General features: G+C 36.5%; 1 protein-coding gene and 3 long non-coding RNA genes across 7 annotated transcripts in view; 2 read left to right on the forward strand and 2 right to left on the reverse strand.

Annotated features, from left to right (window-relative positions):
- LOC136252573 (ATPase inhibitor mai-1, mitochondrial-like) overlaps positions 1–21,277 on the forward strand; it is a 158,738-nt gene that overhangs the window by 100,847 nt on the left and 36,614 nt on the right. The window lies entirely within an intron of this gene.
- Positions 1–21,277, reverse strand: part of LOC136252576 (uncharacterized) — a 102,045-nt gene that overhangs the window by 80,605 nt on the left and 163 nt on the right. The gene's annotated exons all lie outside the window — the stretch shown is intronic.
- LOC136254308 (uncharacterized) lies at positions 7–1,491 on the forward strand. Its single transcript, XR_010700429.1, has 4 exons — positions 7–482; positions 682–723; positions 1,056–1,326; positions 1,373–1,491. It is a non-coding gene; the product is annotated as an uncharacterized lncRNA (long non-coding RNA).
- Positions 7,319–19,523, reverse strand: LOC136252583 (uncharacterized). The gene is made up of 10 exons (XR_010699705.1): positions 19,260–19,523; positions 17,434–17,564; positions 15,539–15,675; positions 11,455–11,724; positions 11,063–11,229; positions 10,127–11,016; positions 9,374–9,508; positions 8,207–8,292; positions 7,931–8,121; positions 7,319–7,707 (listed from the first exon to the last, which is right to left on the reverse strand). It is a non-coding gene; the product is annotated as an uncharacterized lncRNA (long non-coding RNA).

Consider the following 21,277-nt stretch of genomic DNA (forward strand, 5'->3'; position numbering starts at 1 on the left):
ACATGAATGTATGTATATGTATGTATATGTTCATATAATGCGTGCATGTATTCAACAAGTACTGCTAAGGTTTATGTTAAAAACTTTTATCATATAGCATTTACAGAGGAGCAGCATACTTCTGGTTTGAAATAGGAGAATGGCAACAATTTCAGCTGCAGTTGTCTCAGCCTTAAATTGAATACTTTATCACAATTCAAGATGAGCAGCGAACTGGTGATAAGTTACCCCTACTTCTCCATCAATACAGGGAATTGTTAATCTGTGTGGAGTCCTTCATCTCAGAGATCAGCAAAGTATGCATGCCATCAACAACACCTCCAGTGACTTGTTTACAGTGTCCACTAAACAATGAGGAAAAATCTCCACCTTATGTCATCCTCGATATTCATCAAAAGAACACGTTGGTGTGTTATGAAAGATCTAAGGTTACTAAAATTCCTACAAAGCACTACCGTCTTCTGTTTGTGCCAACATTGAAGGTAGCTAAATGCATTAAAATACTCTAGTAGTGTAGCTAATTGGTTCAGGGATATTTTTTGTACAACAACCTAAACTTTAAGGAACATATTACTAAGTATTTATTATAAGAATCATTGTGCATGTTGTTTACAAGGATAAGCTTGTGAATAAAGAGTCCCATGTGAAATGTTTTTACTTGCTAAAATTGTTCATTTTCAGGCTATTCAGCATTAGAAACTGTTCCTGCTCTCCACGATAAAGGTATAGTTAACTATACTTTAGTAATGCATTCGTATCTTCAGAAGTTTAGCTGTCATATCTAGATGCTTTGAAACTATATAATATTGTATAGGCATTTTGAACTGTATTTTTGTATAGAGTTGATTATCAGTCAATGAAGGTCTCCACACATTGTAATGCTTTTCCGTCCTTCTGGGCTTTGTTTTGGTGTGTGTATTATTATTTTTTTGTTGTTACCAACTATATACATAGCACAGATGAACTAAGAACACCACTGTCTATCCAAATAATTATACTATATGTGGCACATATTTTCATGCAGTAATCAGTTTTGAATGTGTTTCTTTATATAGCGCCTAAAATGTCTCAGTTGATCAAAGTGGTAGTTCCAAGGGTCACCACTGTTGGAAAAAGGTTGCCTACTGTTTGGAGGTTGAATCAAACACTTACAAAGAAGCAGCATCCCGATGAGCCAGAGGATTCACGCATAGAAGTATTTGATCACTGGCTATCTTCAAATGATGGTATACAACCCAAAACTTGGAGTGTACCGCTTAAGACCATCAAAGAACATACACAGCTTACAGCATCAAGTGAGGAAATTGAAAAAGAATTGGAAAAATTGTAAGTCATATTCAATTATATTGCAATACAGGTGTCTATTTTACAGGTCTTTGCAAGCAGAACATTAGTTCATTATATACTGAATAATACGCACAAAAACACACATATACTATGTATCCATACACAATTCTCATTAATTATCTATAATTTGACAATCTCAATAAAGATGTCAATACATACCATCCATATCACTTACATTGCTGTTTTGTGACAGCTTTCCTGATAAATATTTGTCAGCTATACACATTCATTTTATTCTACATGTTGTATGGCAAGTAGTAGCGTTTAGTAGTAGTGGGAAGACTTACTTGCTGCAGGGCTTCAAAGTAAAACTATAAACAATCAATAATGAGAATAATGCATTTACATACACAATATCACACACGTATGCATAATACACAAAACACAATACTACAGTTAATAGTTGTCATTATCACAATGCAAGTGTGCAGCCATTATGCTCCATGCAAATTGGACATTTCTCTCTATAACCATCATGTGACTTTTCTGTAACGGCCTGAGTCTATGTTCAAAATTTTGCCCAAAATGCTTTTGGAAATATCCAAATATTATCACCTATATTATGCTCTTTAGGTGTTTCCATTATAGTTGTGTTATGCTCCTAGATTTGCAACATTATCTTGGAACACTTATTACTCAGTGAACACTCTATTAAAGTGTTTCGCTACAGAGTGACTATTCTATGAGTATCAATCTAGTTTCCACTAATTGTTCTATTAGGGAGCATCAATCTATTTTCATAGAATTAAGTTCCATAGTTTGAAATATCCATCTAATATTTTCTGGTGTAGCACTCCAGCTTATTATGCATTTTATTATGCCGGCATATTTGATGCAGACCTACAAAAATTGTCCACAGTAAGAGGTGTGTGGAATGGATTGCTTCTCATACTGTGAAAGCAAACACATACAGATATCCAAAGATACTTGACTGCTACATTTAACCACAGTGCATACCTCACCCTTCCATTTTATAAAACCCACAAGACCATAATAATAATAATTATTGTATAAAATTCTAGTAAGCTGACAGAAATGATGAAAACATGTCAAAATACAAGGGACCACTGTGCAAGCCCTAGAGACACACATAACAGGCTGAAGTAAAGACACAAACACTAAAATGTGGTGGACACTGTTGACCAATATGAGCAGAACCTTGAATATACACACACAAACAAATGAAATTTTTGTAGTTATAATAGTTGTAGGAGGCAGGAGGCTTTTTTAGGTGGCAAGATGAACATAAGCAAAGATAATGTAATGTACAGGGATTAGTGTCATAAATTAATATTGTGATAATTACACATTCTTGAGGATGAAAATTAATTTGGCAGACAGCCATGGTTACCAAAAAAATCCAAATTGTGAAAATTTACATCCCTTGAAAATCTCAATACATACAGTAGCACTCTACACATACACTGACCAGTGAGGAGCAGTTAATGAACTTCTGTAGCGTAATCACTTCAGGTATAAGTGCTTGTGTTGTCAGTAACTAACTGAAGATGTGGATTGTGTTGTACTACTACTACTGGTAGTACTGGTATAGGGGTAGTTGGGTAGGAGATAGGGAATTGGCCTCCTGAACATGTCTCATGGCTCTCAAAACATGTATGGAACCAAAAAAGTAAATAAGTTGTACTTTGTTAAACTTATAGTGACCTCTCATAATATGGAGCCAAAAATTTATGCGGTCACTATAACATGGTAGTCTTAGTAATGAGAGGTCACTTTAGTAATACTTGAGTACAGCTTGTATATACATGACTTGGCTGCAATAACAAGGTGGTCTTACTAAAGAGGTGAAGCTTAGGGTAAAGTCCATACAAGTCAAAGGCATTATGCTCACTCATTCTTCTACAGACCCAGACTTGGTTAGCCCTTCAGAACTGAGTCTGACTATTTGTCATAAAAGGTTGAAAATGTGACAGTCCACTTTTTATTGCCATAAATAACTGAGAAGTCATATTTCAATCTTGGCCAAACAATTTTTCAAGGGAAAACTCAAAACTTGAGAACAACTTGATTAGCCCAATCATTGCTTGCTTTTCTAGCTACCACAACTTGATGTACAGCAGAAAATAGTAGTCAAATTGATCTCAAAATTCATTCAGGGGCATAGCTAGAAATTTTAAATAGGTGAGGCAGACCTTGCAATGCTTATGAATGATGCATGCATTCTAGTGTGTAAGTTCAATCAGGCATACATAGCATGCTCCAGCTAGGGGTCTGGGGGAATGCCCCCAGGAATTTTTGAAAGTTAAGAGTAATAAGATTGAATATGGAGGTAATTTTAGTCCTACTATTATGGTATTTCAAAGAATGTACATTATGGTATTTTATACATGTTGCTCAGACCTTGACTTGAGTAGTGTTAGTATATAGCTAAGCACTTGTAACATGTCAATCCAGGGGATCTGGATTATGCTCCCCTGGGAAAGTTAGACCATCTGAAAAAGTTAGACCATCTGAGATTGATTGTGAGAGCAATTTAAGTAGCTTAATTTTATCAAAACTATAAAAATTTGCTTAAATGTTGTATTAGGATGATTGCTCTATTAGGGTGACTGCTCTATTAGAGTACATCGATCTTGCTTGACTAGTTTTTGAAAACTTCAGTAGCTAACCGCCTAGAGCTAACCCTGGATGGACTCTTACTATGTACAATAAGTTGAAATAAATAGCATATAAACTATTAATGTAAGCTTTCAGTGCATCTAAAAGGTCTAATGAGCTCTCAGTTCAGTGACTTCAGTCAGCAATATTTGGTGAGGCAACTACCTCAATTGTCTACATTGTAGCTACTCCTCTGTCATTGGACATTGTTTTTAATTTTTGTTGTTTTTCCAAGTAACAGTTTGCACAAGAAGCAATGTGTGACTATAATATTATACTATTACAACCTAATGATATCAGCTCTGTAAATGCTGTACTATATGGTCTCTGCAGCTATATTATATTGCAATAGCAATATTGACAGCCCTTCCAGCTTCTCTTATGACTTATATGTATAAATGCAAATGCTAACAGCTAGCTGAGCTGCCTTCCCAGTATCAAATCTAAATCTTACCTGATTGTTTTGTAGTGTTGGGATTGTACGTGTTTTTCCACACAGCACATGTCAATCACATGACAGACATTCTCATGTATTAATTGCTCTTAAGTGTTTATCTTAACAACTTAGCTTACTTTAATGGGGTTACAGGTTATAATAAAATAGCTAGAAATGATACCATGCACTAAAGCAAATTAAACCCACAATCACTTTTAAAACAGCATTACGTACAGGCTGTATGGTGCATGAATAAAGTTGTGTGAGTACCAAAGTCCACTCTATAACCCACAATCGATGTTTTGTATAAAACTAATGGGGTGAATGGAGGTTTGTCTTTTCACCTATTAAGTGTAAGCATGCTTGGATAGGACATAATATTATAATGGATTATGGTCACTTGGATTTGCCTGATATTATGTCCAAGTCTGGTAGTTATATATATATATGGAAAATCCCTTGTGGCCATGCATAGTGTAATTATTACAGTACTTAGCTTTGGGAAAGATTTTGTGAATAATAATTTGTGACCCAATTTTGGAAAGCCATCCTTTTGGGCACATGCTATTTTTGCAGGAAAACTCAATTGAAAATTCAGCAATTTTTTTAAATTAATTTTTTTACACATTTATTAAGGTGAAATTTCACACCCAAAGCTTCTTTCTGCTAGGAGATATGGATGATTTTATCAGACCATGTAGTGATTTCACCATGCGTGGGACACCAATTAACTTACAAATGAGGTGATTTGTTCAGGTGCTAGAATGTTAAAACTAAGTCTTAGACAATGATACATGGCATTTAATTAAAGAAAAGGACCAGGAACACTTGATTTAACTATCAAAAGTCTCTTTATAATATTTTTATACAGAATTAATTGTAAACAAAATGATTTGTCACAATTTGTCATGCTTAATCACGCACAGAATTCAATGCATTAATATGAAGTTATGTACTTTGTAATGTATTAGACAGTAAAATTGACCATATCTCTGGAGCCCTACAAGATAACAAGCTGAAATTTTGACACAAAGGCCAACACCCAGTGCCTCATTTTAGATACAAAAGAGAAAATTGACCAATGTGCCAAAAAGGATGGTTTTCCAAAATTGAGTCACATTTGTGACCTGATCTTGTAAGCCTATCTTTTTGGCACATTGGTCAATTTTCTGTTTTATGGCTTAAATCAGGTACTGGGTGTTTTTTTGGTTTTTTTATCATTAAGCACTCCTGAGATATGGCCAATTTACTGTACTGTACATTACAAACTAACTTTTATCATACAGTACTGTATAGTAGGGACCATAAAGGTTTGGGCATAGCCCGTGAAAAAACATCAAGCCTCACTTTTCCCTGAAGCAGTATTGGTTAGGTGAAATTAAGCCCAAACAAGCCTTCAGATTCATTTTCAACTAGTTGCTATGAATTTTTTAACTAAAATTATTCAACGGAATTTTCTAGTGTGACTGACTGACTTAGTAACAGACTGATGCCTTCAGACAAGCGTAACTTGATAGCAGCTAAGGCTATGGGCTTAATTTTTTCACTGTTCAAAATCGCTTCAGCCAGACACGTGCCTTTCGGCATACTGCAGTACGCACAATGAATTCTTCATGGATTTACCATTGTCCTCCTTTGTGTCCCATTCATCTTTGTTGACAATGAAAGGTGTTGATTTGGCTTCTGTGCTTTGCCTTTCAATTACATGGTAATTGTCTCTTTGTCATGCAAAGAAAACATACCAAGGCATTAAATTGACCCTTACCAGAGAGGAGCGTAATTAGATGCCACAAAACTATTTGAAGTGTATTATTGTAAGAGGGAGTAGATACCTACTTATAAACAATTGCATAGTCTGACCCTTAATGATCAGAGCATGCAGTGACCCACATTCCTTAACGATTCAGCTGCAGTTTTGCTGTAGTGGCAAACCACGTCTCTTAAATATTACGGAGCTTGAGACAATCAACAAGATTGATATACTTTAATAAAGCTGTCACAACAACACTTGTATAACATAGCTATGCTATAAAAAAGTTAACAAAATATGTACAATAATATAATTATTATAATTTGTTTAAAAATGAAGTACAGATTCAATGATATAAAGTAGTGAATCTACCAGTGGAAAATCTAGATTGCACTAAAGTTCTATTAGAAATTCTTGAATAAAACGTGCACTCTATTACAGTATTACAAAAATAAATAAAGTCTATAGTACATGACTGGATTTGACAAAACCAGTTTTCCACACACATCCTATCCTTTCACTTTAACCACTTGTAACTTGACCACTCGGTATGCTATTGACCTACAATTTTCACAATATGTTTTCATTGCATTAATGCAATAACAGGTGAAAATTTGAAAGTGATAGCTATAGCTTCCTTCTACATTGAGTTATGGTCCTTCAAAGTCACAAATTTGGATGTGTGTGGAAGCCTGGTTTTGTCAAATCAGGCACATATTATTACAATACTAAACTATTGTTCATAATCATCATGGTATGAAATTGGGTAATAAACAAGTCCCAGTGTCAGTTTATGACTGCTATAATTTTGACCTAGGCCTGATTTTGCATGGATATTTCTTCCAACACAATACTTCTGCACATTGTGGCTCAGTTCTGATAAGGAGAAGCAGCCGTACATGATGACATGTACAAAGTATTTGATGGTGGCACACACAAGCTGAACAAAGTATAATACAAAATGGTAATGTGGTTGTATGAATTAGGTAACATTATTGAAACTACCTGCAATAAAGTGATGGCAAAGGTTAGCGGAATCTTAGCCAATTATTTCCAAATGTTACTCCACCATTAACTCCCTAACATGGAGGAGACCACCTGATCAGGATGTGATTCCAAAATGCGTAGTGGGCAAGATGGTGATCATTGACAACCAAGTCACAATGACTCCTTCTCACAACCATGACATCTTCACCTTCCACTTACCTCAGATAGCCAACGTGGTAGAGAACACTGTTAACCACATGCCATCAGCTGATCTGCTCTCCACATACTTTGCCACACAACACATCAGGTGAGCAAGGCTATTGAGGGTACGTCCCACACTGGAGCACTTTTTCTTTTCATGACCAAAGCTGGACCAATAACCTACCACCCCCCGCATTTGTGAATGCCACTGAAAATCTTATAACAATTTTCATACAAACACACTTCAAACACTAAAACATTCACAACATTACAACTGGTGCTTATTAATACACCAGAAGATCACTACACACAAAAAAATCAATGTCTACAAATTAGTAATCAACTTGATGGCTCCATTTGCATAGACCTATAGTGAGAATTTGTGTGTCATATAGCTCGGTCAAAGATGCGAAAAATATCTATAATGCTTTCTATAGAATAATTTATTATTTTATGTACATCCAGGGCATATATGCAAATCAGTTTAATGTATATAAATCTCAATTTTCTTTTCATAGTTGGTGTTTACCAGTTCATGAAGGGGGCTATAGATGTCGTGTATACCTAACCCACCAAGTGAGACCACACACCTCCAGAGCACTCTGGGAATGCCAGAAACACTTGACGATTGCACCCTAAATGATATGGCACATCATGATAGTACAATACACACCGCTGAAGAATCCACACGAGGCCACTGGGCTGCACCCAACTACGTATCACAATTCTCCAATTTGTCTGTCCACCAGTCCAGAAGTAACGACATCACCAAACAGTGGCCCTAGTTGTAATAGAAAACCATTAAAAGATAGGAAGAAATGTAAGCTACATGACCCTCACAAGTGCACTATAACAGATAGCCTCACCTGTAGTGATGACAACATCAATTTCTGAAATCTAGAATCGGATGATGACCAAAAGTTCCTTCTGGCATGTGGACTCTCTTTCATTCCTATGGTCAGACATAGTGAACAGATGATGAAAGAACTATGAGAGTACATTAAAAATGTGAAAAATAACTATACAAATATGCACAGATATGCCAATTTGAACAGTGAACTATCAATTAAAGACACTAAATTTTCAACCTAGTAAGACCACAGCATGTGGAGTATCAATGGAATAACAAAGGCTGCTACTTGAGATTATCACCATATAGGATGGTTGTGGTCTAAATAAATTAGACTTCAAAACACAGAGTTCTATGGAATTTAGAAACCCTCAGGCTCTGTAGTATCACATTCTCTTCATTTGGGTGCCACCCCCAACACAGGCATTTCAGGTTACAGTGAATTGTTTCTTATAATTATACAAACATAATCACAGTCTTAAAATGGATCTGAATGGGCTAATACCTGTTATGTAGCATAGATGGTATTATGTTACTTATGCTGCTAGCTTTACCAGTATATCAGCTATGCCTATAAACTACATGTATCCTCATGTCTAACAATCAGGGCAACTGATAGTTGTATGTGAATTAATTGTAGCTGCTAAAATGAGAACTTCAGAGCACAGATAGCAACATGGTCAAGACAGTTAACTGTTAGTTTGGGTCAACATCAAGAACTCTATATCATTGCACACATTAAGGTAATTTGTTGGTGCTTTGTTGAGACCACATATGGTGACCACAATCCATACCTAAACAGATACAATGCTACCCTTTACACTTGTATTGAAGAGTAAAATATCTGATGGTCATTAGCAATACAGATGTCCTCACATTAGTTTATCTGTTTACTTGACCTTACAGGCATTACTCTTAGTGGATAATACTATACACAAGTAGAATTTTTAAAACTCCAAAATAAAAAGTCATAATTGGTACGATACTAAATTCTGGACTTTACATTGCATACAAAACCCTTGGGGATGATATGGACTTCTGATGTATCTGGAATGTACACAAAACTTGTTCTTCAAAAATTATAGACTATTTGAACACTTCAATTAATAAAGGATTCATTTGAAATTTAGTCAGTTTAGATAACTAACTGGTCCAGGACCTATTTGTACACTAATATACCTACCTCTTGATATGTCAACATCGGTAGCTGAATATTTACTAGTTGGTCATATTTCTGCAGCCATATTCAAGTTGGTTTCCCCAACATGAAGTGTAGACGTGTAGGATTACATCATAAATCAGTTCTTCGCTTGTTCATCTGGAGGAGAATAAACACAACCAATAGAATGACTACACAGAGAAACAGAACCACACACAGATCAAAAACTGCAGTAATAAACAAAGGTACACAACTCCTTAAATGCACCTCCTGAAGCATAAAGCTTGTTAACTACATGTGTACTGCTACATGTTAGCAGTGTGTTCTGAGAAGATGAGTTAAACAAAACATGAAAAAGTGGTATATGGGCAGAAATGAACTATATACCAGTTCAATGTATGCATGAAGGGCTGACATTAAGGTGGTGATAAAGCAATAACGCGCACAAAGAAGCCATATCAAATACTTTACGTCACATGCGGCCATTATGTAACGGGATAAAGCAAAGTAGGCACGTAGCTAATTAGGGCGCAAGACCATGCATAGTAACCAAGAACTACTGGTACATGGGCAAGCAATGCAGCACAAGCGTAAACAACAAGCAGCTGCTGCTATACAAGCCAGGTGGAGCAAAACAAATGGTAAATTAAGACATAATTGTACAGCTTTATTATTGTTATAATTACAACTAGACCATGAAACTAACAATACAGTGAATACACAAGTCAAGACAACAGGTAAACAACTATACACTATTACTAATAAAAAAGTTATTACAGCATCTTCTCATTCTTCTGTGCAGCTAACTCATCACCACCCAACTGTTTACTAACAGGCAACAGAGTAATTTCTCTAGTGCTGCTGGGCAAATTTATTGAAACCATCACCCAACATTCAGCCTTGTGTTCTTCTTCCTTGGGTACAAGCCGTCATTATGGGTTAGCGTCAATAATGGTATGCCAGTGCTTGAAGTGTTCCTCGTTAATTCGGTTTACCACCTCTGAAATTACTACCACCAATGGCACTAATCACTATGATGTGAACATCGGTGCTGCTTTAGGGCAGATAGCTACTGGAGGTGGTGCTGAATACATGAAAGAACAATTGGCCTGTTTCCAAGTCCCTTCTCTGAGTACCCCATCCTTCATTGACCTGGAATGTGACATGGGAACAATATTTAAAGAAACAGTAACTGAACAAATACTTATTGCTGGTCAGAAAGAGGAGGAATTGGCCATCCAACGAGGCAGCTACCACAACACAGTGCCAGCGATAACTGAGGTAGTTGATGGTGGCTGGAGTAAGAGGAGCCATGGACATTCCTATATTGTCAATTCTGGTGTTGGTGTTATATTTGGGGCAGCAACCAAAGGACTTCTGTTCATTGGAGTCAGGAACAAGCACTGTTCTATATGTGCCATCAACGCAAGGAGAGAAACGCCAATACCAGAATACAACTGTTTTCGTAATTGGTCAGGTAACTCTTGCAGCATGGAGGCTGACATCATCTTTGAGGGTTTTCAACTGTCAGAGCAGATGCATGGTGTTCAGTACTGCTGGCTTATTGGTGATGTGGATAGTTCGGTTTACCATGCTGTTGTTTTTGGGGTGCCATCATACAGAATAGTCATCAAGAAGGTGGAGTGTGCCAATCATGTCATGAAATGCTACAGAAACAGGCTAGAGGGAGTGTACAATGACAAACCAGCTTACCATAGTAAGCAAGGACTATCCAAATCCATGATGAAGAGGATCACCCATGGGGCGAGGTGTGCTATCAAGATGCATAGTGCCACAGGTGATATGGCAGCTCTTCTTCATGACTTGCGGAATGGTCCTTGTCACTACTTCAGATTACATGACAGGTGCAGTTCAACATTCTGTAAACACAAAGACATATTACCATCAGGTAAAGTATATTGCAGAAGGAAACCAAACAAAATTTTTTGATTCAAAAACAATTACTAATAGTCTGGATTGGTTGTGTCAGATAATTTATTATGCAAAGTTTTTATAGGGCACTCAATTTCTTTGTAACAAATTTCCTTCTACTATAGATAAACAATTAATCAAATGTACGAAATAAGGTTACTATATACTCTTACCTCAAGAGTTTACATGATACATACAATCATATAGGGCTATCACCTCTGGACAGTCTTCCTCCCAATTTTCTACATGATGTCGAAGCAGCAGGAGACAGATTGGTTGCAAAAGCAGAACAACTGATACAGAACAAAACCACCAATATTAGTGAGAACTTCATATCCACAAAGGGGTTCAGATAACCGGGAGTCCACTGTACTTACTCTTATACAATACACAATTCTGTACTGTACTGTATGATAATAATGGTAGGCCCTTCAAGTAAAGGTCTGTTAAAATGCATAAAATGTCTGTTAAAATGCATAAAATGTCGGTTGTCATAAATATACACCAGATGTTAGGCTGATAATCTACCAATACAAAGAATTGTTTGTGACCTACCACATCTCATAATTATACACATATATTTATACGTACATACACTACATATAATACACCCACACACCACCACATACACACCTCTCAGTTAATTGTACAGAGACACAACCAAACACATCTGATGTACACACATTATACCACATAATACACAAGGTTTCACATATGTATGTACTGTGCAGTTTCTTCACTATACACAATGAAGGACAAAAGTGAGCCCATGATGCATACATTGTACAAACTGGGTTATGCCAAAATTCACTAGTCAAACTGAAGTGATGTCTAATAGTAAAATAATCAAGCTTAGCCATTATCAAGTTACAATTGTCTGAAGGCATATAGTATACCTTTTCCTTTGATCTCGCCCACGCAAAGTTCTATAATAAAATATAAAAATTTCCAACTTGTCAGAAGCATTTTGAAGACACTTTTGTACTTAGCTATATAATATTGTCAAGGCACAGTGAAGGTACTGTGAGAATAGTTTTTGGTCATTATTTTATGTGAGAATATGTAAACCTTCATGACCCTTAATACACAGTACTACTGCACCCATACAATACTTAGTAAGTTTGAAGCAACTACAGTAGAGATGGAAATTTTTGCAGATAGAAATTTTGCTGCTTCATAGTTTAGTTTACCAGAAATGTATACCCTCATAATTATTTTGATGAAACTTTATATTGTGTATTAGTCCGGTAGATATAACTGCAAAAAGGGGTGAACCTGGAAAAAATTCAAAGAAAGCTGAATTTGGTATCATTAGAAAGCGAATTTTTCATAGAATAACATATTCAAAATCCCATAAAATCCACCTCAGGGAAAATTTTTTATGGCCAATTTAGTATTTAGCATATATGACTAGATTCAGGAAAGTGGATCTTCCACGCATATCCAATTTACCAACTTTGACAACTCGTAACTTCAGATCGGAAAATGGTATTGACTTGCAATTTGATCAGTAGTGAGCACCAGCATCACTTATTAGGTGGAGAAAATTTCAGATTGATATTCAACTTGAACACTAAGTTGTGGTTTCTCAATCGGATGTATTTGCAGACCCATTTTTGCAAATCTGGTCATTTGTGACCAACAAAAATGTGCTATCCTTAAATTATTTTTTCACAAGAAATAGTTTCCTTAGCACTTCAGCAACTCTCTCCTCCACATTTTGCAACACATTAATAATCCATGTTTGCAACAAGAGCATAATATTACTACCACATGGATTTACAGTGGAAAGCTGGAATATATATTGTACAAACTTAATTATATGATCTATGGGACTGGTCCCATGTCTATCATCATCGGTTGCAGCCTTAATCCTTCTAGTTTCCAGCCCCATATTAAGTTCCCTCCAATGAATAACTTCTTGCATCAGCTAAAACCATTGATCCTGAAAGCTCCATCCAACTGCAAGGGTTAGCACACTTTCACAGCTTGCATGTGTAATAACTTTCTGATGCCATTTCCATGTACTTTGTTTTGTATACCTGAGACTAAATCAGACTGATTCCCATCAAACTCCAACTTTTTCAACATGTGCAATTGTTGCATTATATAATCTATCATTAACTTTTCAATTGTTTGCACATCATTTGATTGCTGATTAGGCCAACTTTTCCTCTTCAAATGTTGCGGACATTGTATCACAGCCACCCGGGAATGTGAAAAGAGGACCTACATATATGCTCAATAACGTCATCATTTTTCCAGATCTTCAAATGTTTTACAACCTCTGAATGAAAAGAGATATGTACTTGTCATGTTCTGCTTCCAGCGTGCACCAGTAACACAAGAACTTCATTGTTGTCATCAGCTACAACATTCAATCTACTTCCTTCAATTGCAAAATTGAAATGCGCATTGGACTATCAGTATGTCAGAATCTCCATGTGTGCAATCAGTGTGTAGGGCTGGCAGCATCCCCAGGTATGTTATGGTACGTATGTGCAGGTGCAGATATTCAGTCAAGTGAATCTATGGAAGCATACAAAAACCAGGAAGTTTGAGCAAACATCAATTGATTGTCCAATATCTGAGAGATGATGGCCAGGTTGTGCATCAGAGTAATTTGGATACTGACACACTGATTGTTCAATGTGCACTTCAATTTGCAATTGAAGGAAATAAAGTGTGTTGTTGACACTGATGTTCTTGTCCTCCTGCACAGTGCACCAGAGCATAGCAAGTATATATTTTCTTTCAAAGGTTGGGAAACATTTGAACATTGGAAAATTGATGACATTATTGGGCACATGGGTCTTATTGTAATGTCATAATTACATCTTCTCTTTTCACATGCCTGCATGGAGTTGCTGTGATACAACATCTGCAACATTTGAACGGGATAAAGTTGGCCTAATCAAGAAGAAAATGATGTGCAAATGATTGCAAGAACAACACACTTTCACAACTTGTATGTGCATCTACAAGTTATTCATTAGAAGGAACTTAATGGCTAACTTGATCCATTACCATAATGGAGCTGGAAACTAGAAGGATCGAGATTATATGCAACTGATGATAACAGACATGGGACTAGTACCAGAAGTCTTAACTTAAATTTGTACAATCTAAATGCAAGCTTTCTACTGCAAATCCATGTGGTAGCAATATTATGCTCTCGGTGTAATCATGGATTAAGCAGCATGTGGCAGTTGCAGGGGAGAGAGTTGCAGAAGTGCTGAAGAAACTGTTTACAATAATCGTGACAAATATATTTGTTCAGAACTTACATGATAGGCACCTTTTATTTCTATAACTAGTCTTATCCTTATTTCATACAGCTAATATTGATTGCAATGAATTTCTTATGAGAAAATATTTTAAGAATAATATGCATTTTTGTTATTAGCCACAAATGACCAAATTTGCAAAAATAGGTCTATACTAAATGCATTTAATAAAGAAACCACACCTTAGTGTACAAGGTGAATATCAACCTGAAATTTTCTGCAACTAATAAGTGATGCTGGTGCTCACTACTGATCAAAGTTCAAGTCAATACCATTTTCCAATCTGAAGTTATGAGTTGTCAAAGTTGGTAAATTGGATATGTGTGGAAGATCCACTTTCCTGAATCCAGTCACATATGCCTCAATACTAAATTGGCCATAAACATTTTTCCCCAAGATGGATTTTAGAGGATTTTGGATATGTTATTCTATGAAAAATTTGCTTACTAATGATACCAAAATCAGCTTTCTTCGAATTTTTTCCGGGTCCAACCTTAAATCTACCGGACTATATTCTTACATGCTATTCACAGTTATTGTCCATATTTTCTGTAGTGATTGTTGAGACACTTCTCATACTGTTTTTCATTTGAAATGTTTCAAACTTCTCAGTAGTAGATGTATGGAGCATGTGTTTAAAAATTTTATGGCATGCCTAGCAGTATGTGTGCAGTTCACCATAACTAGTCATAATATATTTATGGTAACAAACAAGTACTAGTTCAATTAGGGATCATATGTAATGAAACAAGTAGGATACACCTACACCTATACTAGTGAACATTTAATCCACAAGTGTAAACGACCTTGATCACTTTCTGTGATCCCTATTAAATCACATTTGTACTTGCTCAAATAGAAGCCACATCATTTTAGTGGTGGGATGATTGTATGTCACCACTAACAAGGATGGGTGGTATTAATGGTGTGGAGGTTAACTAAGTAACTGTTATGGTAGATAGTTCATTACCTGAACCAGTCCTGGAGGGTATAGCACAAGTACCACTAAATAATGTGTCCTCAACAATTACATACGACAGCAGCAGCAATCCCAGGACCTCAGACACATCATGGAGTAGTCCTCCAGTAACACTGTGTGTAGTTACTCTAATAAAATGTACGCATGCGCAGACACTCAATCACTGGTTAACAGATTATCAAATGTGTATGTAGCCATAATACATATCCCATCTCAACCACCTGTACAAATTGTGACTATATGTTTAGTGAAGTGTAATACATATTATGATATTTCAATTGTACAGTAACATGATACAGTAATGTTGGTATATTAATAGTCCAGCTGTGAGTGTGGTCCTACAAATGACATGGCTTAAGGTAACGTCAATATTAATGGCGGTGACAATGAAATGACTGCAATGATATTAATGTCGTTATAACACATCATTATTAACAGCAATTCTTTGGTCATCACTTTGATGTTACACATTTCTAACAGTAGTCACTTTAAAGTCACACCCCTATCCACACCAGGGTTGTTATGGTCTACACACACATTACTCTACAAGAGTATTGTGTAAACAAATAGTGTTGTACATTCAGGTTGACATGTGAATACTGAAACAAGTTGAACTCCACTTGTACCGCAATACAAGTTAACACTCAGTTATCCAAACCCCAATTGTCTCAAACAATACTAAAGGTGCTCACAGAAGTGAATAGTTGAAGCTCATTTGTTTATATGCAAAGCTCCATTCAAATACTCTAATAGAACATACACTCACATTTGAAACACTCTAAATAAACAGTCATTTCAAATTCCAATAAACAAGGGTACAGACAAATCATGGTTGGATAAGCAAGGGTCTACTGTACTTGTGTATGTTCTATCAGAGTGTTTTAACAGGTTGAAGTCTGCTACATGTGAATATTCTGAAAATGTGAACACAATCAAGCACCGAATAACTGATTATTTATGGAACCACTTTTCTAACAATTTCAACTCCGCAAGAACCTGCACATTTTACATTCTATGCCCATGCTATTGATGTTCCAAAGAACCCATTCCTACAACTAAATGACTATTTAATCTTCTTATATTTTCACTCACTGATGTTAGAACTAGTTGCTGGCATGCCTTCAGCATGCACACCAATAATTTTAATTGTAATTTTGTACATGAATGCTGTAAAGCTATAAAAATTAATAAATAAAAATTCTCACCACACAAGGTGTTACCAATTATATGGTTTACATGATCACAAGTACACCACTTTTCATCAGGTCACTCATAAGCCAATACACTTTTACAGTTTAGTAGTTGACTAGTCCACTTCACACACACATACAGTGAAACTCATTAATAGCACTACCTGTGGGACCAAACAATGTGGCCTCAATAATGAGGTGGTCTTACTGATGAAATCATGAAGTACACCTTAGTTATGTATATTGGGACCTATCAGAGGTGGCCATGACATGTAACAGTGTTCCTTATATAAAAAACTGGACCGTAAATCACAAAACACACACACACACAAAGCATACAGCAGCTGTCTGAAACAAAGGTATTGCAGCCCGCACTCGGATTCCTGTGTACCACTCAGGCGCTTGAGTCTTGTGCAGGAAAATCCTCATGGGGCAGGGCTAGTAACCTGCAGGAGGACTGTCCAAGTCTCACAGAGTGAGGTTGCAAAACCCAAAGTTCCCAACACTGCTAAATGAGACAAGGACAGTTGGGCATTTACTTTTCCAGTACACACCAGGTACCCATTGATATTACAGCTGGGTGGGCTGTAATACACTACACACAAACGCACACACACACAAACACACACACACACATCAACATAAACTTATATAAGTTTCTCTACACTCTCAATGAGTAAGGTACAAGGAGATTACCAGAAGATGTGCTTGATCCATCTTGATGTTGTTAATCACCATCTGTTCCATTAGGATGACTGTCCATAACTGTTTCCCTCATTGTTCTGTACCTCTAGCACCTTTAAGGTGAACACAGTGTTGGACATGCCCTGAGGACAACAGGTAGTAATTAGTTATAACACAGAACAACTAACAGAACACAATGCTGACACTACACAAACACAACTACAGTGTCACTTGTTGAAAGAATTGTCATACAATAGTGACTGGTACAGATAGGTATTCCTGTCTAGTGACACTACCTCATTTACAAATGGGACCAAAAAGAGCCTGTGTAATGATGTCATCTGATCAGTGAGGTCATGAGGTACAAATAGTGGTTTACATTCAAGTTGAAATATGATCACTGAAACAGCTCAACCACCAACATTAAAAGAGGCCACAATAATTGTGTACGTTCTATTAGAGTGTTTTGTGAACAATTGTGTATGACCACAAAATCAAATCGCAGTATTGCCAATTAAATGCATTTTGGCCGTACGACATGAGTAAATACTGGGACGAAAGTCACAAAACGAAAGTTGCGCAAGTTCTTTTTGTGTCAGGGTGAATAAACCCAGGGACGATTTTCCATTTACCATTTGTGTGTAATAGACGCCTTAGTAGAAATATCATCTCCACAGCCTAAACATCAACTGCCCATAGAAATTAACTGATTGAAACCCTTAAAACATCACTGTGTGATTGAATTCTTCGCTGTTCGATATGTTTGCTAATGCAAGCCGCAGTGTAATTACGCATTCCTAAACACAAGTCCTGAATGCTAGACAGACCAGACCCTATTTTCGGGACGCTTGTATAAGCACCTAAATAGGGTCGGTGGTGCCAGACTAGTCACTAATTGTGTAATCAGTCACTATTGATTATTTGATTACCATGAGGTGACTATTAATAATGATATAATGATAGCTCATTTCATCACTTCAAGGATGATGGGAGGACCATACCAGTAGTCAGTGCTATTGTATTGGGTGTGCATAAACCGAGGGGTAGGTAACAAGCCAAAATTGTCTACAAAGTTTCAAAGATGACTGCCCATATTGCATCTTTCAGAAATATGACTGCCCAAATTTCATCTTTCAAGAGAAATTTCAGTTAAAATTTCCTTAAAATTCATTAATTTCAAAATTAGTAAATCTATAATTTTAGACTCTCAAATCTCATATTTCAAACTGTATAAAATTCAGGCAATATTTCATCTTTCAGAAATAATTTCAGAGATGATCTATGAAATTTCAGGTCGTTATCTACCCCTCAGTATAAACAGTGGAATAGAACGGTGGGATGAATTTGTTTGAAGTCTTGATGTCATTCTTACACCCAAAAATAGACATACAATTTCCCAGGTCACCTTTTACATTTTGGTACCTCAACAAAACTGAACTTGTTTACAAACTTAACAAAGTCAATTATACACACAATTGTAGTTTGATATAATGTTGGGAATCCCAAGAAAACCTTCTGCTGTATATAACACATGACAAAGTGGAAAATTATCAATTATAAAAGTTAGTTAGCTGATTACATGTATTGTAATCAGTATACTTAGACTACAACAAGTTTGATACTGAAATTTGATTGGCTGAAAACGTGGTCTCTAAATCTCGTAGAGCCACGGTCATGTCCAATAGAGACCACGCTCTGAGGCGATACGAAACACGATAATTACGCGCCTGTAACATTGGCAACGCATGGGCATTTAAATGGCTAGTAACAGCCGTACTGAATTAGAGGGAGGTGTAATGGGCTTGTTTGTACTAATCAACACTACATTACTGGCTTACAAGCAGCTGTCGAGGCACAACAACAGCAACAATGAGTTGTAGTCCACTCGCTGAGTCCAGTACTTCGATACATAGCACGCGCCTGTAACATTGGCAACGCATGGGCGTTTAAACGGGTAGCAACAGCCACGCTGAGGTCCCGCCATGTCGGGAGGTGTAGAGGGCTTGTTTCTAGTAATTAGCCATACATTTCCTATTTACAAGCAGCTGTCAACTCAAGGTACAATAACGAGTTGTAGTCTAAATAAGTTAGACGTCAAGAACCACTGGGTTCTACGCGAGGTTCTACGGAACCCTGGTTCTTGACGTCTAACTATTATTTAGAGAGACATATCTATGTAATAGTTAGAGACCTACAAAGTAGCCTAAAATCTGACCTCTGATCTTCTAAATTTTCTGGAGGCATGTCTTCAGAGGCACTATATAAATTTTCAAACACCTCCTTTAAATATCCTAGATCCGCCACTGATTCCCCTTGTTGAATGATACTGATGAAACCCAGTACAAACAGAAATGAAGTCAATAAGTTGAGGAAACTTTAACCATGTAATACAAAATTATTGCATTCCGTAATATGGTCACATTTTTGTAAGTGATAGATTAAAAAGTGAACAGTCTAATTTCATACCCACTGAATACAAGTTACATGGACTGAAGGAAGGAGGGAATCCACACCAGCAAAATATAGTTCAGATAAGATATTCATTAGAAGCTTGATGATTCCATAGGTAGTTCCTTCTTGTTGCAATTCACAACGTGAATGTACTATGATATCTGGTTTCTGTACAACCATCTACACATTCAGAGCCTCCACAAGAGTTAGGAGAGCAGACACTCTGACTCAGGCAACAACATAGACGATTTGCAGTTATACGGAAGCCAGCCTTTACATGGATCACAACTTGGTCAACACCACTTTAGCTGACCATCAAACACTCTTTGTTTGATGTGATATTTTAAAATAAAAAATACAAAACAGTATATAATAAATGGACTTTAAAAAAGAGCCTCTATGACCTGCACAGCAATGGACAAATTCATAATAATGAAAAAATCAACCGTTGCTCCTAGCAACCTAAATTTTACATTATTTGTAGGTGTCAATGTCTTAAGTCACCTCTCCAAGTTTTATAAAGATACCATATATAAGTCATGAGATATGACATTTTTGAAGTTACAATTTTCCCATACATTGTCAATGAGAGGGGCAACAGTTGCCCCTTCTCGGTAATCACACAAATCATGGGATTCAAAGAATGTCATATCTTATGACCTATATACACTATCCATTTATAACTTGGAGAGATTATTGTTGACATTCCACCTACAAATTATGAGATATATGTACTTGTGAATTTTTGGTTTGAAATACCTCATTTTTGTAACTGCCCAGAAGGGGCAACTGTAACCCTCTCACATAGATATGTATGGAAAAACTGCAATTTTCAAAAATGTCATATCTTATGACATATATATGCTATCCTTTCAAAATTTGGAGACGTTACTTTAGATGTTATCACCTAAAAATAATGGGAAATTCAGGTTGCTAGTAACAACGGTTATTTCTATATGCTATAAAGCCTTATTATGGAATTTGTCTATTGGCACCTCAAGAGGTGCCTCAGCAACTGGACAATACAAACTGGACTGGGCACCACAAATACATGTATCTATAGATCTGTTAAATGAGAAAAGTTTAATTTACATCTCAACCATCCCATATTTTTTCCCAGGCTAGATAATCACTACTCCATAAGAAAGACTATGCTTAACACACAAGATTCTCTTATGGCAGCATCACCCAAAGGGCTGTACAATGAACGGCACACAACGCAGAACTTATTTCTGGTGTCATGAGCATATTGGAACAATACATCATCAATCACAGAAGGAAGCGTATTCTTATAAATTACAAACAGTAAAAGCCAATAAGGCATTGCTTTGAATACACCCCTCTCTCATTAAACTCCATGATGAAAACTGTCAGTGTCATCCTCTATATACACTGAGGAGCTAGG

Source organism: Dysidea avara, chromosome 4 (genome assembly GCF_963678975.1).
Source record: "Dysidea avara chromosome 4, odDysAvar1.4, whole genome shotgun sequence".
Lineage (NCBI taxonomy): Eukaryota > Metazoa > Porifera > Demospongiae > Dictyoceratida > Dysideidae > Dysidea > Dysidea avara.